General features: G+C 45.3%; 1 protein-coding gene across 4 annotated transcripts in view; it reads right to left on the reverse strand.

Annotated features, from left to right (window-relative positions):
- Positions 1-24,259, reverse strand: part of RGL1 (ral guanine nucleotide dissociation stimulator like 1) — a 107,280-nt gene that overhangs the window by 69,581 nt on the left and 13,440 nt on the right. The gene's annotated exons all lie outside the window — the stretch shown is intronic.

A 24,259-nucleotide genomic window follows, 5' to 3' on the forward strand; every position in this document is an offset into this window, starting at 1 on the left:
CATCTTTCTGCTTTATTAGATGTTCTGTGATGCTTTCCCGGGGTTCTTGCATTATTGCTGCCTGGAAGGGCACTCCTGCACCACAGCACAATGGAAGCAGGACAAAAAATAAACCAGATCGTTTGTGGCACAAAAAGCTACAGGATTTTAGCAGGAAGTTACAGGGAACACACTGATTGGAAATGAAGCAGTATGTCCACCCTAAAACATTTGCAGGCGTATAAAAGGTACTGAAAGCAGGATCATGTCCAGCTGCCTCGATACCACCATAAGCACTGATCATCACAAATGCAAGGCAAAAAGGACATCTGGAGGGGCCCATGGTGAGCCCCCCCCCCCCGATCAGTATCTTGAGAAGTACAGGGTGAGGAAAGGGCTCTTTCGAAACTGAATCAAGCTTAATTCATCTACGCTCCAAAAGTAAACATTTCAGCTGGAAGAGTGAAGACTCCCTCCAAGTCACAATGGCAGAGGAGCGGGGTGCGTGCCTCACACCCCACTTTGGAAATGTTAGCCTAATGCTGCAATGTGTCAGCTAGGAAATTACAGGTGCTCCACCACAGCTACTTCCATTACCCAGGGGAAAGGGAAGCAGGAAGTTACCGCTATTAGCAGCCAGAATAATTCATAGTATTACAAGCCCCTAGAAACTTTTAAGCTAAGCAGATACTGAAAAAAAATTCCACAAAATTTCCTATTCAGTGAATTAATTAACACCAATAAGAACAACCTGTTTAGTTATTTGCAAGTATACGCACTTCTGATGATGAAACTGTAACGATCCAAGGCAACTGAGCCAAAATGGGGACAGGATTTGGAATGGGAGCTTTGCTTTACACACTGAGGCCAGAAAGGTCCGCTGGATGTTTGCATGGAAGGCTCAAGACCAGGGGTAGACAACCTAAGGTCCATGGGCCAGATGCGGCCCAATCGCCTTCTCAATCCGGCACACAGACGGTCTGGGAATCAGCGTGTTTTTACATGAGTAGAATGTGTCCTTTTATTTAAAATGCATCTCTGGGTTATTTGTGGGGCATAGGAATTCGTTCATATTTTCCTCAAAATATAGTCAGGCCCACCACATGGTCTGAGGGACAGTGGAGTGTCCCACGGCTGGAAAAGGTTGCTGACGCCTGCTCAAGACTGAGGAGGAGAACACGCAGACAGAGCAGGTGCTGTTCCACCTATCACCACTACAGCAAACACGTTCACACCTTAGTGGCAACTGCTGAATTTCCCACATTTCACTTTGGTTTGTGGAGGGGAGAACAAGCACCAAAGTCGAAAAGGGCAGTCGCATTCTAAAAGGCTGACAGAAAGAGCAACAGATGGGTTTAACATTTAAATGCAGAGAACTGCAAGGGGTTAGAGGGAAGCCTGTTAAATAGAAAAAGAAAAACTGTCACCCTCAGAAGGTTAAGCGCTACTGAACACATGAAGGCAAGGAAAAGATCTCAGAGGTTAGGAGAGGCATCGCTTTAAATCTTGTAGCACAATGCTTCACAACAGAACAGAAACAATGCAAATTCAGCCCCATAACGTACAAAAGAGAGAGCACTAAACACAAGTCAAAATGGACATTATTTGGTTGCATGAAGAACTGGTGAGGTGACATGTAAAAGGCATTGTTCAATTCCAGCTACCTTTATATTAGTTACTAGCTGGCCCGTCCACACGTTGCTGTGGTTTTTTTTTTCCTTGGCTTTTTAAAATTCTCCTGACCCCGAGAGTATTCCGAAAGCTCCTGTTTTCATTCTTCCCTGTCCCTTTAGAGCAGGGGTCAGCAACCTTTTTCAGCTGTGGGCCGGTCCACTGTCCCTCAGACCATGTGGTGGGCCGGACTATATTTTTTTTTGGGGGGGGGGGATGAACTAATTCCTATGCCCCACAAATAACCCAGAGATGCATTTTACATAAAAGAACACATTCTACTCATGTAAAAACACCAGGCATGCGAAGCTGCGGCGGCCATTTTGGGAGAGGGCAATGGCGACCTTAAAGAGCATTCTCCCCCACCCCAGTCCCAAACTTACCCAGTCCCAAAATCACACACCCCAGCGACACAATCCCCTCAGAGCTGGTCTTACTCAGTGCGACCTCTCAGGCATGCCTCCTGCTCCGTGTTTTTTTTTTTTTTTCTCGGAGCATGTGAAGCTGCGGCGGCCATTTTAAGTGAGGGCACTGGCCACTTTATGGAGGCCTACTGCGGGCCTTGCTCTGGGTTTTTTTACTGTAAAAGCGCACCCCCACACACACACAAAGACCCCCCTCCTCACAATTAACTGGCCCCATGCTCTACGCCATTAAAAAGAGCATTCTCCCCCACCCCAGTCCCAAAATTACGCACCCCAGCGACAAAATCCCCTCAGAGCCGGTCTTACTCCCTGCGACCTCTCAGGCAGCCTTGGGCTTATTTCGCTCCCCCCCCCCTTCCGCAACTGCCCTGCCTCCTGCTCCGTCTTTTCCCCACATTTCCACTAAGCAGTTTGTGTCAGAAAGTCCTTGGGTGCTTACAGGTGGCAGTTATAAAATGGTGGACGGGGTTTTCTTTTTGGCGCAGGTCTGATGACGTCAACAGGCCATCCGCCTTTCTATTGGATGCTGTTGGAGTCTTCAGTTCTGTTGCTGGTGAGGTATAATAGGCGCGCCATTTTTTTGCCTTTATTCTATATTTTAGGCATGACAGGTGTGGTTTTTTTTTTAAAAAAATTTATTATGCTAGATCCTTCCTCGATGGTCCTGTTACGCTTTGTCCTAATTTGATGCTGTTTGGTGCAGCGGTTATGGAGCAAGGTGGTGTCGCGCGCGCACGCAATGGGAACATTTATATAGATAGATTCTATTTATATACTGCTTTTCAGCCAGGTTTTGTTCTCAAAGGTGTGTATGAAAGAGAATAATATACAATACAGAATATATATATATATATATATATATATATATATATATATATATATCCAGTAGCACCTTAGAGACCAGCTAAGTTTGTTCTTGGTATGAGCTTTCTTGTGCATGCACACTTCTTCAGATACACTGAAACAGAAGTCACCAGGCCTTTATATATAGTGAGAGGGTGGTGGGAATGGGTGATTGGCTGATAGGTGTGGTAGACCTGTTGACCACTGTTAACGACTGCAATTGGTCTTACAGGAAAAGGCAAGGGATGAGATTCCGCAGATCAGCTAAGACAAAGCAATGGGTACCCTACATGATTATGAAGACTCAGAACTTTGGAAGAAGCCACAGATCTCAATGGAAGAGCACAATATGCTTTGCATGCAGAACTTGGTCTCTCAGGTTCAAGCTCCTACCTTTCTGGGGAAGGGAGGGAGGGCAGAAAGCCATGAGATTGTACCCAATGTTAGTCAGAGGAGACGCACTGACCATAAAGAATATGCCTTATTTATGACTATTAATTTCAATGGGTGTAAATTCTGTGGAGAATTTAGCTGTAAATCAAGGAAAAGCCTCTGCACTAAACAGATTTCAAGTATCAAGGCTGAAAAAGCCTTTGCCTGAAATCGACAGCTGCTGCAAGTCAGAACAGATCATACAGGCTTAGAGGGAGCAATGGTCTGACTCAGTATAAGCTCGACTGAACTCCACTTGGAGCAACCTAGAACTTCCGTTAAAAATACAGCTGTAGTGGGAAAACAAGAAAACCTTGAGTAGACCAGACAAGACTGGAGGTATTTTATGTGTGAACTAAATTGAAACACCAACAACTCACACACACACCTGTTGGAACAAGAGTTTGGCACATGGAAATTAAGGATTTGCAGGGCATTCAAACAAGTGGACTAATTTTATGATTTATTTACAAAAACTGAAAACCGATAAATAAAGTTGCTTCATTAAAAAAAGCAAGGAAATTTAAGCCTGGCTTTTGGAGGCACTATTAAACAAAAAACTGACATTTTTTAAAAGTGATGGCAGGTGAGCAGAAGTGCAGAAAATCAGGTCCATAATAAAATGACGCAAACAGGCACGCACAAAAAGACTGCATCTTCTGATCATTAAAACCCCTCTGGCTTTTGACACAAGTGTGGGAGACATGAGCTGCAGCATCCTCAGTAGAAATAAATTCTTCTCAGCTAAATTCCCAACGTACAAAAAATCAGAGAAGCAGAGGACAGATTTAAAATGTTTCAAAAGAAGATTCAGGGATTCCCATGACAAGTAATTACAGCTTCATTCGAGAACAAAAGATGTTTCTAAATGGAGAAGTGGAACAATTAAGCATGATGAAGGGCTAAAAAGCCACAACAGCAATTGTTACAGAAGAATCCTGGAGCTTGCTGCCTTTTACCATGGAAAAGCACTGCTTTTTATTGCAACAGCACTCAGCTGTTGATAAATCATGGTGAGAACTTCAGCTCTGGATCCTTGGCTACCAGAAACCCACTGGTAAGATTCTGTGGCATCCCAATCCTCTGCTAGCCAGGAAGCAGGTTTGCATGGTGAACTCCTGTCCAAAGTCCAGTCTGAGGGAAAGTATCCTTGAAGAAGAGGACTTGATGACTGACTGTCCCTGTGGCTGGACAGCAGTGCAGTTAGATTCAAGTGAAGAACCTGTACCCATGACCTTGCAACCTCAACCAACCTCTCAGGTCCATATAAACTTCAGGAAGTTCTTGACTGAAATGACAGGAGATGCATGTGGAGGCCACCAGTGCACACAACTTTAAGTCAAGGCTCCTCCCTATTAAATTACTATTCACTTTCAACTAAGAGGGAGGCTTGGACCATCAGCAGGTCTGCTTCACTCTTGCAGTCTAACCACATTTGGAGTAACATCCCTATTCCACTGGAATCTGAGGCCAGAATGCCTGCCTTCTGCGTCTCTCTGGGTTAGCTCCACTCAACAGGGCATAGGAAAAATTATGGTGGCCTGGCCCCAGGCCCATTGGCAGACCAACCCTATGTTACAAAGACATCTAAGATTGTGACATGAAGGCTAGCAAAATTAACCCTGCCGTGAGGGAATCCCTTGCAGACAACCGCAGTACCTGCAAACCATCAATCAGGTCATGTATCCACAGCAGTGACCAGAGAAGGAATGACCGCTGGGAGGAACAGAGAGAAGAAACACCATGGTGCATCTGCATCAGCACAACAAGACAACTTCATCTGTCCCGTGTCTTCCTCATATACAGTAGGTCTCTACAGCCACTGTAGGTGCTGTAACTTTCCATTCGGGTTAACTTAACCCTTGAAGGCATACTTTTCCATTGCTTTGTGCGACAAATGGATGCCAACCAGGACAAATTCTATGTATTTGGATCAGGGGTGGGGACCCTGTGGTCCTCCAGATGTGGTTAAATGCCAATTCCCATCAGTTCCCGCCAACAATGATGGGAGCTGTAGTTCAGCAACACCTGGAGGGCCACAGCTTCCCCATCCCACATTTAGATTAACTCTTTCCCCAGGGACAGGGTGTACTGTAGATCAGCCTTGCAAATCAGTTCACAAAGGTTAATAGCCCACTAAACGTTTTTACTGGCCTTGCTGCACTCCAGCTCTTTACGTTAATAATTTATGGCCCAAAGCGGGGGGGGGGGGGGGACACCAGCTGTCGCATCACCTCCCTGCCCAGTCAAGGTACTTACATTGGGAAACTAAGCCAGCATTACAAGCTAGCTATAAATCTACCGGTAAAGCGTGTTCTCCTTCATGGAGAGCACATGTTGAGGTCGGGGCTAGCAAGTCACCCCTCTGCTGCTGGGCGAGTTTGTATGGATGGCCACTATTGTGATTGGGCTCTAGCTGTCGTTGGGGAGATTTCTATGTTGCAACTTGTTGATGGACAGTCCAGAGCCTATAAATGACCTTGCACTCAGCGTCGGAGCCCTCCTGACTTCGTGCATCGGATCGCCCGCCCTCCCGCCCTGTGATTAGGCCTCTGCGTTGACCTTGCTATGCCTGTCATGGGGTCGTCTGCGTTGTAGCAGGGGCCTGGTAGGAATTTTTTCCACTTGGCTGATTGGCTGGTGCCATTTGGTTTTCGCCTACTGCGTAGCAATTAGTCACAACTTGTAAGGTTGGCGGTTAGGCATTGGTTATAAATTGGTTTAGGAGGGGCAGAGTTGGCTGTGGTAGCCCCTCCTATGCTGCGAAGGGGCAGGTTGGCTGTGGTTGCCCCTTCAAGGCTGCGGCGGCGAGGAGAATTCCGTTAAAGGAATCCAGGGGCTCACCATGCTTGTCCGTTTCCCCCCAGTCGGGGGACAGGGCCCACGCAAGAGCCCCTGGGAGCATTAGGGGAGAACGGGTGCACATTCTCTCCCCAAAGTGTTTTCCCCTATACTGACTCCACAGGCAGGTGGATGTCAGTTCTGTCCCCAGAGGGACAGATAGTCTTAACCAATACCTAAGCAACCACTCACTTAATTTGTATTCAATAAAGTTGTGGCCAAATTAATGCCAAAAACCTTAAACTTATATTTGGTGTGAAGTGTGTTTTACTTGAGGGGTGGATTGGGGACCTCGACACGCAAATGAAAGAAGCATGACTCTCGGTGTGTTCCTGCTAGACCTCTTTCATTTTAATCAGTAAACTGTACCAAAGCAAAAGGCTGAAACCGAAGGCTCTCACTCAGTTTGCACAATTGCACTACATTTCCAGCTATATTATTTGCCACATTCTTTCTACTAGCATTTCTGCTGGTTTCCATGAATGATTATAGGATAGCTCACCCGGTAGAGAAGGAGACTCGTAATCTCAGGGTAGTGGTTCAAGCCCCAAGTTGGGCAAAAGATTCCTACATTGCAAGGGCTAGATGACTTGTGGTCCCTCCCAACTCTACAATTCTAAGATCTATGCTTCATGAATGAAATTTTGATTGGCTGTAATCCTATACTGAATTACTGGGGTGGAAGCCCCATTGAACTCAGTGGGACTTATTTCTGAGTAGACTGAGGATGGACAGATCGATCTATTTCTAGTACATGGTAGATTTTTAATGTCTTGAAAATTCAAATTACGTGTGCAGATTTAAATATTTTTTATCTCAACATACCCATTTTAAAACATATTTTATTATACAGTGGTACCTCGGGTTACGAACTTAATTCGTTCTGGGGGTCCATTGTTAATCCGAAACCATTTTTAACCTGAAGCGCACTTTCGCTAATGGGGCCTCCTGTTGCTGCTGTGCCGCTGCCGCACGGTTTCCGTTCTCAACCTGGGGCAAAGTTCACAACCCGAGGTACTACTTCCGGAGTTTGTAACCCGAGGTACCACTGTAAAACACATTGTTTTTAATGTGGTTTTGGTACTGAGAATGGCACTGTAAAATTCAGAGAAGGTTGAAACCCAAAGGATAATTATATCCTGATCCATGTATTAGGGATACATAAATTTGGTCCCTTCACTTAAAAACTCAGACTGAACAAAATTCCATCCCTAAAGTTGACGTATACAGGGTTGAACTGCTAGGCTCCATTTGTGATCTAGCTTCAAGAAACCAAGTGGTCAGAAAGAAAGCAATTATTTCTAAGTTAAATCATTTTATCCACCAGCCTCTCCCAAGATATATTTTTTGGTTAAGCCCTCAAGAGGGATGTCACTGACAGGGTATTGCGTGGGCTTTGGATACAGAACAACACCTGAACTGAAAACTTCAACTCATGTTTTTGTTGCAATTTTCCAAGCAGATTACCCAATACAAGCTTGCTGCCAACATGTGTGTCTGCAGCTGCATTCAACAGCCAAACATGCTGTCATATCCAGTATTGCACACATGAGGACATTATTCATAATCTTGAATGGAAAAAATGCAAGATTCCCAAAAGAAAAATAATCTCCTAACCAAATATGGAGGTGGTCAACAGTGCTTGAGTTTTTGCATACAAACCACCATAATAGCATATAGAAAGATCTTTACTTATCACCCTCACTTTTTAGTGGTTTGACGTTGCTCTCATTTACACATTTAGATTGCCAAAGACTACCTCTCTCACCACCAAAGGAATACAAGCGAATGGTAAAGAGAACCCACACAAGCAACGCTGACACAAAAACCCCACACTTACACTAAGCAGAATACAGTAGAAGCATTGCCACCCGACCCCACCCCACTCACCTCTCCCCCCTCCACCTCTTTCCCCCTTTGCTTCCAAATGTAACACTAATGTCTCAACAAATGAAACCGATCTGTAGAAAATATAACTTGAAAAAAGAGACATCGCACATACTTTTGTAAACCAAGAAATCCTTAATAAAAATATGTTTGTTTGTTTTTTTAAAAAAAAAAGATTGCCAAAGACTAGAACGTGAAGTGGGAGGGGAAATTGGGCAAGGTGTAAAGGGAGATTAAAAAGGTAGCAAAGTGGTAAATGAGGGGACAAGCAAATAAGGGTGTATGGAAGAAGGCGGGGGAATAAATGGAAAACATATGGTAATAATAATAATTTATTATTTGTACCCTGCCCATCTGGCTGAGTTTCCCCAGACACTCTGGGCGGCTCCCAATCGAGTGTTAAAAGCAATACAGCATTAAATATTAAAAACGTCCCTTCATATGTCTCATTTATTATTATTATTATTATTATTATTATTATTATTATTATTATTATTAAACATACAGTGCCCTTCAAGACAACATGTTTATTGTGTGTTCATGATGATTTCTGCTCACAGTGGTATCACAGCAGTCCCAATTTCAAGACTGTTTGCACCTGCAAAAGTTTCGGGGTGGACATACTACTTTGCTTTCAACTGGAGAATGCTCCAGGTTTTTCCTTTCTGCTTTGGTGTGTGCTGTAGGGCACTGGGGCCCTTCCATACAGAAATAATGCAGTAATATCAGGGAAGCACCACAGAACAGGTAACATGGGGCGGTGTGTGGACAGTCAACTATCCACCACTAATACACTATTATTGGGTTGATGACATGCTGCAGAATACATCTGCCAAAAAAAAAAAAAAAACCCACACCAAAAAAGCCAGTCTGTGAAAAGTGATTTAATGGGGGGGGGCAGTGTGGAAAATAGCATAGAGGATGGCAGGGGAGAAGGAATCAGGAAGAGGCCTCCCTCCTTGTTCCACTGATGAACAATTTTACTGGATCGAGGTGTCTTATTTCATCAGGGGAATATCACTGGATACATGCTCCACATCTGAGACTTTAAAAGCTTTCAACATACAATTTCCCAAATTTTGCTCATGGGAGTGGAGGAAGTGATAAGGTTTCTGACAGCGGGAAAGATGAGAATTTGCTGGTGTCCCTAAGACAAAAAAGGGCCCACTACAGCAGCCCCGCTGCCACTCTCAGTACATGAGAAGCTCAGAGGCAGCAGGAGAAAATTCTTAGTTTTGATGTGTCATTTTTTGCTGGTTAAACGGTTCCCCTCAAGGTTGCCTTGACCCAAACCCCAAAAATCCTGAAACTAGCACTGGGTGCAAGGCAAAAGCAAAGTAATGTACTGTTACCGGTACTTATTGTTTTACCATTTACTATTGAGAGGTTAATGTTACCGTGTACTGAAATGCTATAACCTGCTTTGGGAGGGTAGACACCCTAAAAGGTGGGCTAAAACCCCATTACGTTTGTGGAGAGGTTCCCTTGCAACACATTTCACTTGTCATAGCATGTTGCTGATGGTGCCTTAGGGACAGAGCAGTGTAGTTGCACAAATAAATAAATATTGCACATCATTACAGAGGCACGCACAACGCTGCTCAGGATTTCAGCTCATGGCATGATCCAGACTACAAGGAGCAGGGTGTGGAAGTCTCCATCTGTTAAAATGGACTGTGGTGGCTGGCAAAGTAACGCTGTTGGCTGCTGTGTCCAGCTTCTATGAGATGCACAGACCGCAACTGTGTCTGGCTCCTCCTACCAGCACAGCAATGTCCGGCCTCTCTCTCCTTCTAGCAGAGCCTTCGGCTGGCCTGCTTGAGCCACCACAAAGGAGCTCTGAATGGGGCCAAGCTGGGGGTGGGACATGCTGTGGAGGCAGCCAATACCAGAGCAGCAGATACGTTGCAGGCCTTACTGCAATTCCCTGAATCCTCAATCACCCCAAGAACTAGAGAGGGGCTCCTGCTGTGTCCTATAAGCACGTGCTGGCCAAGGCACACCGATCTCCTCCGTTCCCACTTCTTTCCCGTCCCTCCAGAGCAGGCCCTGGCAAATTGGGGGCTTCTGATAAATGCAAGTGCACACATCACCCTCTCCCCTTTTTGAGCCGTGACTAGCATAGCGACTGTGCACAAGACCCCACAATAATGCCAATGGTGCTTTTTACAGGATAAAAAGAGAAATAACAAGAAACATTAAAACCAAATATTATAAATCTGCAATAAAACAAGACCCAATGTGTTCATCTATCCACCCACCCACAACACCACACATGACAAATCCTATCCAACCCACTTAAAAAGAAGGAGCGCAAAAAAATAAAGTGTCCACAGACATAAATAGCTACCGTTCAAATTAAGGAATAATGGCTTGGGTAAATAAAAATGTTTTTTTTCCAGGTGCTTAACAAAAACAACGATGGCACCAGTCGTGCTTCCCTGGGGAAAGCATTCCACAAGCAAGGAGCCACCACTGAGAAGGTTTGTTCTCATGATGCCACCTCCGTACCTCGCTCAGGTCCCCAGATGATCAACACAGTGTGCATGTGGGTTCATGAAGAGAGAGGATAGCACTTGATGTATTGGGGTCCTGAAGCACATAGCTGAACACCAGAACTTTGAACTATGCCCAGAAACTAATAGGTAGTCAGTGCTCTGCTGCAAAATTTGGTGCTATCTGCTCAGACCATCTTGTCCTGGTCAGCAATTAGGGTGGCTACCCTCACAAGGGGGATTGCAGCATATCAGTATGCACTAATATTAACCCCAAAATGTTAAAGAAGTAAAAAATGACAAGTAGCATTTTGCCTCCTATGCAGGGAGGCAATTTTTGTTCCAGTGCAAAAATTGAGCATATGCACTTCATGGCCCAAACAGAGAAGGGCTGGATAATGCCCCAAAAGCCCCATTGAGATGGCCATGCTTAGAAATGTGGATTTGTACTAGTCTAAATTCTTTTCCAAAGTGTATTTTTTAAATAAAAAAGAAGTTGCGCCATAAATTGGATTAAGCAGAGTGCTCATTTAACAACTGATCTTACCAGCTATAAGAAGCCAATCACCAGCCTTCTTAAAACTAAGACTTTTAAAAGGCAGAGATACACAGTAAATTAGATTGCAACTGCCCTCAAGAAATGAAGCAAAGTGTGACCTGAAGTCATCCTCCTTAAAAGTTGCTCATCAATTATAGGAAGGGAGAAAATGAGTATCTATGCTGTTCTCTATTTCCAGAGAAAAAGAGAGAAAGAGAGAGAGAGAAACTTCTACAATACGAAATGTTACACAACAAACAAAAAGAAAAAGAAAAGAAAAAGATTCTACACAGAATAAAACCAGAAATATGGCTGAAACAACAGCTTGGGAATCTGGATTTATGTATCAACTCATTTGTTGAGGGAGAGGGGAATGCTATAACTTGCAAGCATTTTTGCTCTTGGCAGGCCTTACAATGTTCATGACCTCAGCTAGAGAGTCTTCTAATAACCACCAGGAAGGGGGAGGAAACTGCTCCACTTGTATGGATGGCAGAAGTGTTTTAGATGGTTCTCTATGCACTTTTTGCATATCCTTTTCCCATAATGAGACCACTGGGACATATCTCTTTGGATGCTTTCTGAAGGCGAGGAACTGTATGGAAGAAAGAAAACATCTCTAGCCAAGAGCCAAAAGAAAAAGCTGGCCCAATTCATACATGGACATTACAGTACAAATATGTGTGCTCTCATCCAGGGACAAAACAGCTCACAGCTACAAGCTTTGCAATACTCAAGCGAATACGCTCTGCCAGAATTAAAGTGGACCATTGTGCTGTATGAAAAGTCAGTTCTCAACATTCCATCACATTCTAGTGTGAACAAGAAGCAGAACCCGGGATAGGGCTATGCAGACAGAAACAAGGAACAAGCCTAGTCTCTACTCCATCTCTCTATGTTGAGTGAGTGAGTGAGTGAGTGAGTGACTGCCATTAATTAAGGGGCCAGGGGGAGATGAGGAGTGAGGAGAAAAAGAATTTTTATGATGGTAGAGTTTGAGAGAAGCGGAACGGGAAACTGAGCACTAAAGGGATATTGGCGGGTTGAGTGAGAGCCAGGGAAGTCCTATAGGGGGGTGGCCACTTAGGTATCATCCAAAAAAGAGGCAATGCAGATGACAAAAGAGGACACAGACCTGCATTAAATATGTAATTCATATGTATAGATACAAAATTTAGAACATCATTGCTAGACTATAAATGGCATTACAATACACCTCACTGTGGTGGGGATGAGTGTCAGCTGGTGACCTGTGTGCCCAACTGGTCATTCCGCCATGTAGATGCTAACTGCTGAGCAGAGGCATCCCTTGTTCCCTTGGTATCAGTGCCTCTGAAGCTGGGAGAGACCACAGATCAGAAACTCAAAAAGTTTGCTATTCATTGCCTTTTGTTTTCCACCAGTGACTTCCTCCGTGGCTGCTCTGGTCTGCTCGGCCTCCCCTCCTCCACTGGTCCATCTGTCTGTTGGCTTTCCTCTGTTCACTTCTTTCCCTTCTGCCTCCTCCCTCCCGTTTTCCTCCTCCTACAACTCTTGCCCACTCCCTCCATCTTTCTTCCCTCAGAGGCCTGTGCACCTTGCCGAGCTGCCCAGAGCAGTGGAGGTACAGCCCAGCGAGTGCGTGGGCGGGCAGGCGGACTCCTGGCCACTCCGAGCCAGAGTGGAGAGGCACAATTTCTGCACCTCGCTGGGGTGTGGCAATCTACCCAACCCCTAGGTAAGCCCTTGTGGCTGATGGAGCATTTCAAGGCCCTTCCTGCTTTCCCTTCTAACCATTATTTAATACTGACTTTGGACCAGGCAGCCCTTCAGACAGAGGAGTGCCCTCTGCAAAGTAGGGTGCATGTCCGCCCATACTCTGCAGTAAAGAATGGGAGTGAAAAGTTGGTTCCTAGTTCCAAGCCCCTTCTCCTTTATTCACACAAAAATCTGAAAGAGAACTGAATGAGCAGCCCCTGGGAACTAGCAAGCAGTACCAGTCTCATCAGCAAAGAGAGGAAAAGGGAGCTGAAGAAGGATTAGGTAAGAAGGGATTGTAAAGGGATGGATGGGACAAGGAGGCTGGACGCTCCCTTTAGTTATTTATTCATAGCTGAAAAGGAAAGCTACCACTTGCTACCAAGTGTCAATGTCAAAATGCAAGAAAATGAAATAGCCTGTCTCAGCAGAAAGCAAGGCTGAGTCAACCCTTAACAGAGATTTAAATGGTATCTCCAGGAAGTTTGGAAAAACATGGCACACTAAGTTACAAAAGGGCAGATCTGGTTGCTATCGTCATGACCAGTGTGCACTCAAGGGGGCCACGAGGGACTGTGGTGGGAAGTAATGCCCTCTAATATCTTTTCAGAGATGAAAATGGGATACAATATACAAATATATTTATATACTTTGAAAACACACCTATCCACAAAATGATGTGCTCCCCTGCTCATTACACATTGCAAGGGGGCAGGCTCTCCTCCTCTACCTTGCATTCATTTAGTCCTCAAACTTTTTAAACAGGGGGCCAGTTCACTGTCCCTCAGACACTGCTGGGGGCCGGACTATAGTTTTTTGTTGTTGTTTTTTAAAGGGGTGCCTTCATTATACACTTTTAGGCACCAGGCGAAAACGTTCCATTTTAGCCAGGTTTTTTGTTGATTGACATACTATGTCCTTTTTAAATGTGGTTCTTTTTTGGGGGGGGAATGTTATTGGGTTGCTGTTTTTATTTTGAATATATATATATATATATATATATATATATATATATATATATAGTGGTTTTAGATTTTGATTTTGTTCTGTGAACCGCCCTAAGACCGCCGAGTATAGGGCAGTATATAAATTCAATTATAAATAAATAAATAAATACTCAGTGGCAGTCCCAAATTCAACCCCTGGCATTCCCAGGTGGTGTTGCGAGAGCCTCCTGCATGAAACCCTGGAGTGCTGCTGCCAGCCAGGATAGGCAATACTGAGCAATGGTCTGGCTCGGTATAAGGCAGGTCCCCGTGCCTCTTTCTCCTCCTCCTACTGCTGCTGCTGCTCACCAATCTGTTGCAAGAGCTGGCTGCTTGTCAGGAGAGGGTGCCCGTTCTCTCTGCCTTCACCCAGGGGCCTCTGCTTCCAGCCCATGGGATCCCACCCTGCAGGGAGGCGAGCTCTCTTGAGCTGCCATGGCAACCCAGGCACCACGTGGCCCCTGCCTCTCCGCAGGAGGCACCCGTGCGCCAAGGGGACTCTGAGGATTAAGTGGCACAGCTGGGCCTGTAACGAGGCGGGCAGAATGGGAGTCCGGATCCAAAGGGTTTACAGTACCATAGCTCAGCTGGTGCTTTTGCCTTAGCGGGCAGCGGGCAACTACGGGAAGGCAGAGGAGTCAAGAGCAAAGTTCCGCGGAACACTCGAAATGCAGGAGAAGGAAGGGAGAGACGCCGAGACACCCCTCTGCCTTAGCAGGAAACTACAAATCCCAGCATGCAATGCAGTCGCAGAGACTATGATTAGGCCGGGCGCGGAGTTTTTGCCGAGTGCTTTCATTGCATTCAGTCAGAACACTGCCACTTTGCCGCTCGCTGTAGGCTGCCCCCTGCCCCCCTTTGTTCGCCCCTGCTGGGCGGGCCGGGTTCAGGACCCTGGTGGGCTGGATCTGGCCCACGGACCGTAGTTTGAGGACCCCTGAATTAGTCTATTCACTGCCATTAACAAATGAAGAGAGACTGAGGCTCGAGTACTCTTCTAGTCTTCTGCGAACCCCAAGAACTCATCAGTGCTAGAGTCAGAATTTAGGAAGCTCAGCTGCTCACAATCACCGTCATCACTCTCCTCACTATCTTCAAATAAGATACCATCTTCGTTTCCATCCAAAGCATTGCTAATGCCACATTTTTTGAATGACTGGACAACAATTTCCTCCTTCACCGAGTGCCATGATGTTTTCACCCATTCACAAACTTTCAGGAAAACCCCTCTCCCTTCCGACACCCTATTCATCCGCTATATCCTCACCGCCCCCTGGATAACGATATCTGCTCCATTGTCTTTTACTGTGTTAAAACTGTATACGGTAAATGTCCAGAAACTCTTTTGTATAATAAAAAACTGATCAGGCTAAGCTAGCCGCTTTGCTTTTCATTAGAACTCTGGTCTGGTCTCTGTTACTTTTACACTGGCAAGGGCTTTTGAAATAGCGTCTTGGAAGGCGGGGCAGGTTGAGTGGCAGCAGCACCCCGGGGGCAGGTGGGGAGGTGTCTGTAGGCGCCTCACCCCGGTCCATGAGGTTCCACGCGCGGGAAATGCGTGTGTGTGTGTGTGTGTGTTAGGGGATCCTATAGAACCTCTTGCAAGCAGCAGAGGCGGGCAGCGGCAGTGGAGATGGGACAAGCGGCCCGAAAGGAGCCCTTTCTCGCCACTGGTCCCGCCACCGCCGCCACCCGCCTCTTGCAAGGGCAGGCACAGGAGCTCCCGGCTCGCTGTAAAGCAAGCAAAGCAGGACAGAAGCTGTGTAAGCAGCTCTCGCTTTGCTTGTTTTACAGCAAGCAACGGACAGGAGCCATGGCTCCAGCAGCAGAGGCATCCCGCCACTCGCGACTGCTGCTGGAGGGAAAAAGAAAATGTGTCTTATGGAGCAAAAAATATGGTAATTTTGCTCTTCTGCAGCAGTGAGAAGTCATGAACCCATTTCCATTACATATCAATACGGATCAGTCCAATAAAGCAGGTTCCCATAGATATTCTGTATACACAATGTGGGGGGGGGATTTCTAACAATTCTGTCATCACAGAAGAAGGCACCTTATGACCAAATTATTTAGGCTGAAACAAAAAATGATTACTGTATATTCTGGCGTATAAGACTACTTTTTAATCCAGGAAAATCTTCTCAAAAGTCGGGGGTCGTCTTACACGCCAGGTGGAGAATCTGCGGTCGAGTGTATCTCAAACTCTATATTTTAACTGGAAAAGTTGGGGGTCGTCTTATACGCTGGAAAATACGGTATGAAGATTTCCAGGGTCTCTCAAAACTACATTAATGGTCATTAAAAGGGCAATGTGGTTCAGCGCAAGCAAGTGCAAAGTGACGGACGTTGGGGCAAATAGATCCTTATTTAATATATATGCTGATTGGACATGAGCTGACAGTGACTGAACAGGAAAGGGTAAATTTCAAGTTTGGGATCACTGGGAAAGGGGTCAAAATTAAAACTCCAAGTGCCATAATGCCTTTCTACAAATCTACAGTGCAACTACCTTGGAATACTGTGTACAGTTCTATTCAAAGCAGCTCAAAAGGGATAAAGTAGAGCTGGAAAAGGTGCCAAAAGGACAAACAAAATGATCAAGTGGCTGGAGCAACAAAGGTAATGTTCTATTTGGGGTTTTTTTTGTTTTGAAAAAAGGTGAGTAATGGGGGACATGGCAGAAGTACATAAAATTACACATGGTGTGGAAAAAGTGGATAGGAAGAGGGTTTTCTCTCTCTCTCTCTCATAATCCTAGAATATGTGTTCATCCAATGCCACTTCCCCCAAGAAAACCCACTCTTTAGTGCTGAATTGGAGCAAATGTCCATCAGCAGAAAACTCAACTGACGTTTGCTCCAATTCAGTGGTAAAAATAGGGCTTTCCTGGGGGAAAGCAGCAGGACAAGTGGAAGTCTGGATGAGGCCGAACACATGCTGTGGTTCCCAAGTGGGAGGTGGCTCCTGTCTTTATGGCAGGCTTCCAATAGGCATCTCGTTGGCCACTGTAGGAACAACAGGGCCGTCTTTAGCATATGCGCTGCCGGGGTGCAAAGATCCGCCCAGTGCCCACAAATTTAGCCGCCCACAATTTTTTTAGTGGGGATGAACTCAAAGTTGTTGACCTTTTTGGGGGGGAGATAAATCGCTCACTTGTAACAATGGCGCGGCCGAAATAACTGCTTTTGTTTCCTGACTCGTCAGGAATATTTGACGCTATGGAGTAACAGAGCAACGGAGGGGGGGGCGAGGACTTTCGCTCCATTGCTTTTCATTGCCTCCAATCGAGAGGGTCTGGTATACAGTAGGTATACATTGGGGGGGGGGCAAAATAAATTTGGTGCCCCCCAAAATTCAGCGCACCCCTTGCACCCCCAGGTAAAGATGGCCCTGAGGAACAACAATGCTAAACTGGGTGAGCATTTGGCCTGAGGCAGCCGGGCTATTGGTTGATAGATTGAGTGTGAGAACAATTGTTCAAATCAGTTAGTCAATCAGCCCCCAAAGGGTGCCAGAGTGGCTTATGGATCCCTCTGAGCAAGGCTTACACTCTGGAAGAGGGATGTCCAACAGGTCGATTGGGATCGACTGGTCGACCCCCGGGAGGTTCCGGTTGATTGCGGGATCCTTTTCCTTTTCTTTTGCCTCATAGCAGCCGGCCCCACCCCCTCTCCCCGCCCTGCATTTCTGCATGATCACTGAGTTTCCGCTGTGAGGCAGCTTGTTTCTATAGCGATCCTTTGGTGATCGACTAATCCCCTTTCCCCTTTACTCTAGTCTGACATTTCCCCCTTAATAACGGGGAACAACTTTGGCCTGAACCCCGCCAGTTTTATTTTCCATGAGTAGATCACAGTCTCTTGGGAGTTAGACATCCCTGCTCTAGAAGGACATGACACAAAGGAAAACTGACTGGGAGATTGGGGGGGCCGGGGGGGAGAAAAAGCCAACTCAAGTATGGGTTCTTAGTTACAAATGTTATGGCAATTGTTTCCTGGGTCTTTCTTGTAGATCTTGGAGACCTAAACAGTGAAACATTGCAAAGAACCAACGTCCAGCTTCCAAGAGCACAAAAATATTCCTGCTGACCCATGTAAAAAGTAATAGTTCCCATTTTTAAGCTAGAATTGCTGACAGCATAGAAGCATTAAGTGCTAGAGCTATCCAAACCAGCAACATGCCTTTAACTGCAACACTTGTATGCAACTGATTTTACTGGAAGGCTGCTTTGAGATGGGCGTGGAGTGGGCCAGGTCTGCAGAAATACTTTCCTCCGAGTTGCCCACTGGGGTCTAGGTCATACGTTTCAGGGTGATGGACATGGCTGAGGGGCTATAGGTTGCTGATCCCATCAGTCACCATCCTAGACTTTTGTGTTTCTCCTATTATTCTGAACTGTGGGAGAAAAGGAGTTGGGGTTTTCTATACCAACAGCAGAGGGGTTTCCTACCATGAAGTGTACAGTGGTACCTCTGGTCACGTACTTAATTCTTTCCGGAGGTCCGTTCTTAACCTGAAACTGTTCTTAACCTGAAGCACCACTTTAGCTAATGGGGCCTCCCGCTGCCACTGCGCCGCCAGAGCACAATTTCTGCCCTTATCCTGAAGCAAAGTTCTTAACCTGAAGCGTTATTTCTGGGTTAGCGGAGTCTGTAACCTGAAGCGTCTGTAACCTGGGGTACCACTGTACTGCTTTTGCCTTCCTAGAAACAGCTGCTGCCTCAGAAATGTATTATTCTCTTCCTCACTCCCATCTCTCTCTCAGTCAGCTTCATCCTGACATGCCGTGCTCTTATTCCCACCACTTCCATCACCCCTTTCTGCTCCCCCCCCCCCGCCCCAAGCTGTCCTGACTTCTGAAATTTAAGCCCCTATGCTCCACCTCACCAGGGAAAGGGACTGGTTGAATTTGGTGCACTGTGCAGAAAGACGGCAGTATTTTTATGTGTGAACTCTTAACTGTTCCACTCAAGGCAAGAGAAATATATGAGGAAATAAAAGAATTAGTGATCGATTGGTTGCATTATCATCAGATAAACGAAGTGTTTAAAGAGGATAAAAAGAAAAATGATTTTGAAACAAGAACTAGATTTGAGATTGATTTATTGAATGATAAATACGGTCAAAAATGTATAAATTATTACTGGAATGGCATACTAAAGATGAGGAGGTAAAATCAGTGATGATACATTGAGCTAAAGATATTGGACATAATATACAGTTAGAAGAATGGGAAAGGTTATGGAATGAAGGTTTTAATTTTACAGCATGCAGTACGCTTAAAGAAAATGTTATGAAAATGATGTATAGGTGGTATTTAACACCAGTTGAATGTTGGAAATGTAAGGAAAAGTAAGGTACTTTTTACGATATGTGATGGACATGTAAAGAGGTAAAAAGGTTTCTGGGAAATGATATATAATGAGCTAAAAAAATTTTTAAAACACTTTTGTTTAAAAAAAACAACCAGAAGCATTTTTTATTGGGTACTAGCTGACAAGGCTAGTTGCTGTGGTTTTTTGTATTTTTTTTTAAATGATTGTATTGATTTTGTGAAATTGAAGAAGTTCCCCTGTTCAACTTCCGTCTGCCCCTTCTCTCCCCCCCCGCTTTCAATTACCCTCTTTTCGTGCCCCCCCCGTTTTCAATTACCCTCTTTTCCGTTCCCCCCTTCAATGATTTTGTGAAATTGAAGAAGTTCCCCTGTTCAACTTCTGTCTGCCCCTTCTCCCCACCCCCTTTCAATTACCCTCCTTTCGGCAGCGGCTGCGATAGAAGGGCGCAGATTGTGGTGCTGAGGCGCCTGTAATGGCGGAGGGAGGCTGTCAGCGGTGGGAGGGTGTCAGCGGTGTGTTAAATGGCGGACAGGGTGTGTTTTTTTGGCGCAGATTATTTTCCTGGTGGTGTCTAATGTGTGCGCAATTTTTTGTGTGTGTTTCCACTGTATTTTAGGTATATCAGGTGTGGTTTTTTCCAATTTTTATGATGCCAGATCCTTCCTTGATGGTCATGTTACGCTTTGTCCTAATTTGATGCGATTTGGTCCAGTGGTTACGGAGCACATTAGTCTCCGACACGCACGCAATGGTAACATTTTTATATATATAGATAGTGGGTAGAGAGGTACCGAGACAAGAAAAAAATTGTTCCTATGTGCAACAACTGTGGCAAGAATTTTGTTAGCCCAAAGATGGAAACAACAGGAGTTACCAACAAAAGAAGAGTGGCAGATGAAGCTGAGGGACTTTGCAGAACTGGCGAAACTGACGGGAAGAATCCGGAAGAAGAAGAAGAAGAGTTTGGATTTGATATCCTGCTTTATCACTACCCGAAGGAGTCTCAAAGCGGCTGACATTCTCCTTTCCCTTCCTCCCCCACAACAAACACTCTGTGAGGTGAGTGGGGCTGAGAGACTTCAGAGAAGTGTGACTAGTCCAAGGTCACCCAGCAGCTGCATGTGGAGGAGCAGAGACGCGAACCCGGTTCACCAGATTACGAGTCTGCCGCTCTTAACCACTACACCACATTGGAACCAGCGAGACCAAGCATTCGAAAAGGACTGGAATAAATTTATATTATATTTCAAAGACAACTGTAAGCAATTAACATCATTAGCAGAGTTATCTGAAGATTTGTAAAATGAAATTCCTACCTATTCAGATTGAGTAATATAATATTTTAGATAATGATATAACAAGGATAGGAAATGAAGCGAAATGTAAAGATGTAAAGTTTAATTTTGTAAACCATCAGACGGGAGGGAGGGAAGTTGTTAGGCTTAGTTGTGCCAAGGAGATAAAATAAGAGGATACGATGCTATGTAATGTGATTATATGTAAAACCAATAAAAATCATTTAAAAAAAGAAGTATAGCCAAGCTCCGAGAGAGGGAGGGCACATCCATAGTCTCTTCCCCTGTCCACAGTCCAAATTCAGGGGTAGGCAGCAGGGCACCTTTCAAATATTGCTGGACTACAACTCCCATAAACCCTGACCATTGGCTCTGCAAGTTGGGGCTGGTGAGGACTGGAGTCCACCCACACGAGGAGGAGGGTGCCACGCTGGCTAGCCTAATTAAAGGATGTGATCAGGCTGCCAGTGCCCGGCTTTTCATTTCCCATCCCTCAGCCCCAGAATTGTTTTTGGTAAAACCAGCCTACTGGCACTGAGTACCCTTCCAAGCTCATAGAGTCTGCTGCTGCACCCCACTGCTAAGTTCTCCAATGCCTCAAGAGGTTTCTTCCTCTCCCCCCCCCCCCGCCGGCATGTTTTCCATGTCCTTTTAATTGTGCAAGTTCATCACTATGACAATTAAACTGGTTCCAAAATAAAACAACAAACTAGCATTCCGCCTGCTTTCTGTTTAGGGCTTGCAGGTCTTTGAAGAAAGCAAACAGTTTCTTCTCCACAAAGCAGAATCATATACTATACATGCAAAGCCAACTGGTCTTCCCCTTTCTGTCATGGTTCCAGTTCGGTCGCAGTCACTGCCAGGACCATGAAATAGAACCCACATGAGCAAATGCATCTCTGCTTAGAAAGAGTGCACTATGCAGAGCAACTCCTGCTGCCAACTAAGAGTATTGCTGCCACAGCTGAAAAGAAAACATTATATCCCCCCCCCCCCAGTTCACAAGTGTGTTGGCCATGCTGGGCTCCTTTCTCTGCTTTAGCAAACACTGGAAGGGTCACAGCTCAGTGGCAGAGCACATGCTTTGCATGCAAAATGTCCCAAACACAATCCCTGGCATTTCCATGCAGCGTTAGAAAGGCTGAAACTGTGGGAAGCCCTGCCACTCAGTGTTGGCAATAGAAAGCTAGGTGAGCCAATGGCTTGACCTGGTTTAAGGCAGCTTCCCGTGTTCCTATGAAATCCTGTCACCATGAAAGCAGGAGAAATGCAACTTATCTCGTTCTGACTGCATGCAAGGAGCAGAGGTACTTCCACAACCCACCTTATGTTTTATCATCCACTTTCTCCTTCCACAGTCCCTATCAACGTCTATAAGATAGGTTGTTGAGCCTACAGTTTGGAAGCCTACTGGGGTGGATGGCTTCAATTCTCCAGCACACACAAAAAAGCTGGATTCAAGGCTCAGTCTCAAGACTAGATTTATCTACTGTCAGTGACTAGTTCTCTACAATGTCCATGCCAATTCTATTGTTCAATAACTGGAATGTAAATTAGCTACCACGCTTTGCTTCAAGATGCCTTTCTAGCGTGGCCCTTGATGCTCAACCAGATCCACATTCCTGTGCTCTGAAAGAACTCCGAATTAAAGCAGACAAAAGCAGTCTCCCTCCTTTGTATTATTATTATTTTTAAACTCTTGCTACAGGACAGAGTGCCACTCTCAATGGCCTTTTACCCCAGCAAAAGCTGTCTTCTGTGACAAATATTCAAATATTTTATCCCCCCCCCCCCGTCCCAGCAATCCCTACTAAAAGCAGGAGGCAAAGATGGGAAACCTGCCACTGCAAAGGAAGCAGATTTGAAGTCATCTGTTCATCTGAGAACGCTGTGTGCTTCTTAGGAATATGAAACGAGAGGGACATTCCCAGCACTATCTTGGAGGCACTGGAGGGAACTTGCTAATATTGCCCGGCCATGCTGCTTCATAACGTAGTCCACCTGACAAGGATTGTATTTAAGTTCCAATGTTCCTTAAAATATCTATCAGGTAGAGATGTTAAAAAGGAGAGAGAAAGATGCACAGAACTGAAAATCCAAGTTAATTTTTGTTGTGCTTTCCCATAGAACGCATTTTTTAATATTCACAATAAACAAATGCTTGGGGGGGGAAATCTTTATTTTTAGAATTTCTAAACCGACTTTATGCTATACTGCACTCAAGGCAACTTCCAAGTGATTAAATATGTATCATTGCATTTATTTTTTGCCTGCCTTTTTCTGAGATGGGCACCTGAGACAGCTGAAAGCGACCAAGCTTTTTAAACCCTTACAAGACAAGACAATAAAAATACCAAAAGAAAACCAAAATTGCATTTCAACAAACAACAACACATACCAAGATGGGAAAAATTCAAGCCTCACTGTAAAATGTAACGTAAGCCACATCCAGACACGGTGCCTCTATATAACCTATCACTCTGTGGCAGGAATGCAGGACCTGTGGCCCTTAGGATGTTGTTGGACTAAGCCTCACATCATCCCTGAGCATTGGCAATACTGACTGGGGCTGACGGACGCGGCTGTCATTCATGAATCTGATACCTCTTTCTAATATGGGCACTACATGCACATATTGCACAAGGCTGCCTCTCTGCATGAGTACCGGGAAGTCTTACACACCCTTAGTTGAGCATGGACATCCAGCATGTCTGGTGGGTACAGGGGTGGAGCACTTGGGGCATGGCAAATAGGATCCCTTTCTTCCACTGTGCATAGGCTCTACTCAGTTACAGCCCTGTCTGGATAGGGCCGTAGTAATCATTCCAAAGCAACCGATCCCATTGGGTAGATTCTCAGTTTCTATAAAATCATCAGGATAACTGAAGAGTAGCAATATGCAGTGGCTGCCTTGTTAATACCAAAGGGTAAGAAACATTTTACCAGAACAATGGTTGGTGTCGGAAAGCTGTCATTTAATACAAGCTCTCACCAAATCCAGTAGAGCAGAGATAGAAAACCTAAGGGGCAGCCGGCATGGTGCTCTTTCAGATATCACTGAACTCCACCCCCATCCTCCCTGACCATTAGCGATACCAGCTGAGACTGATGGGAACTGGAGTCCCCACCTCCTGCCATATAAGGCTTAGCACAATGTAGTTGTGCATTTTTACGGGCTTGAATATTCTACAGAAGAGTGGCCTTTTCTACACATCAGTTGTGTAACAGTAAGCACAACTAAAAATGTCCAACTCTGCAATATGGAAATAACAGAGGAAGTTACACATATATCCACTCTTCTTTGGGGTTGCATGGCGGGGGGAGCTCAGAAGTTCCCTGTATAAATACTGGCAAGGCCAATGCCTCCCTGGCTTTATCAGTGTGTTCTCAACATCATTATCTGGAGGAATATTGTATTCCAACCTTCACTGGCAGGGGCAGATGGAAGTTGTAGTATAAAACAGCTGGAGGGCACCAGGTTGGCGAATGCTGCAGTATCCAGTTCAAAACAAATGGGAACATTTTTACACCTGGCACTTGGTCTACCTAGCCCAGAATAGTCTCCTTGGATTGGCAACAGCTCTCTAAAGTCTCTGGCGCAGCTTTGTGCCAGCCCTGCCATCAAAGAACCTTCCAACTAGACATGCCAGGATTTGAACGTGGGACCTTCTGCACAGCCTGTGCACAACCACTGAGCTATTCCCCCCTCTAAAACACACACACACACACACACACACACACACACGAGAAACCCAAATTTAAATCCCTGTATGCATTACAATGGTGGTGATTGT

The sequence above is a fragment of the Lacerta agilis genome, chromosome 6 (genome assembly GCF_009819535.1).
Source record: "Lacerta agilis isolate rLacAgi1 chromosome 6, rLacAgi1.pri, whole genome shotgun sequence".
Lineage (NCBI taxonomy): Eukaryota > Metazoa > Chordata > Lepidosauria > Squamata > Lacertidae > Lacerta > Lacerta agilis.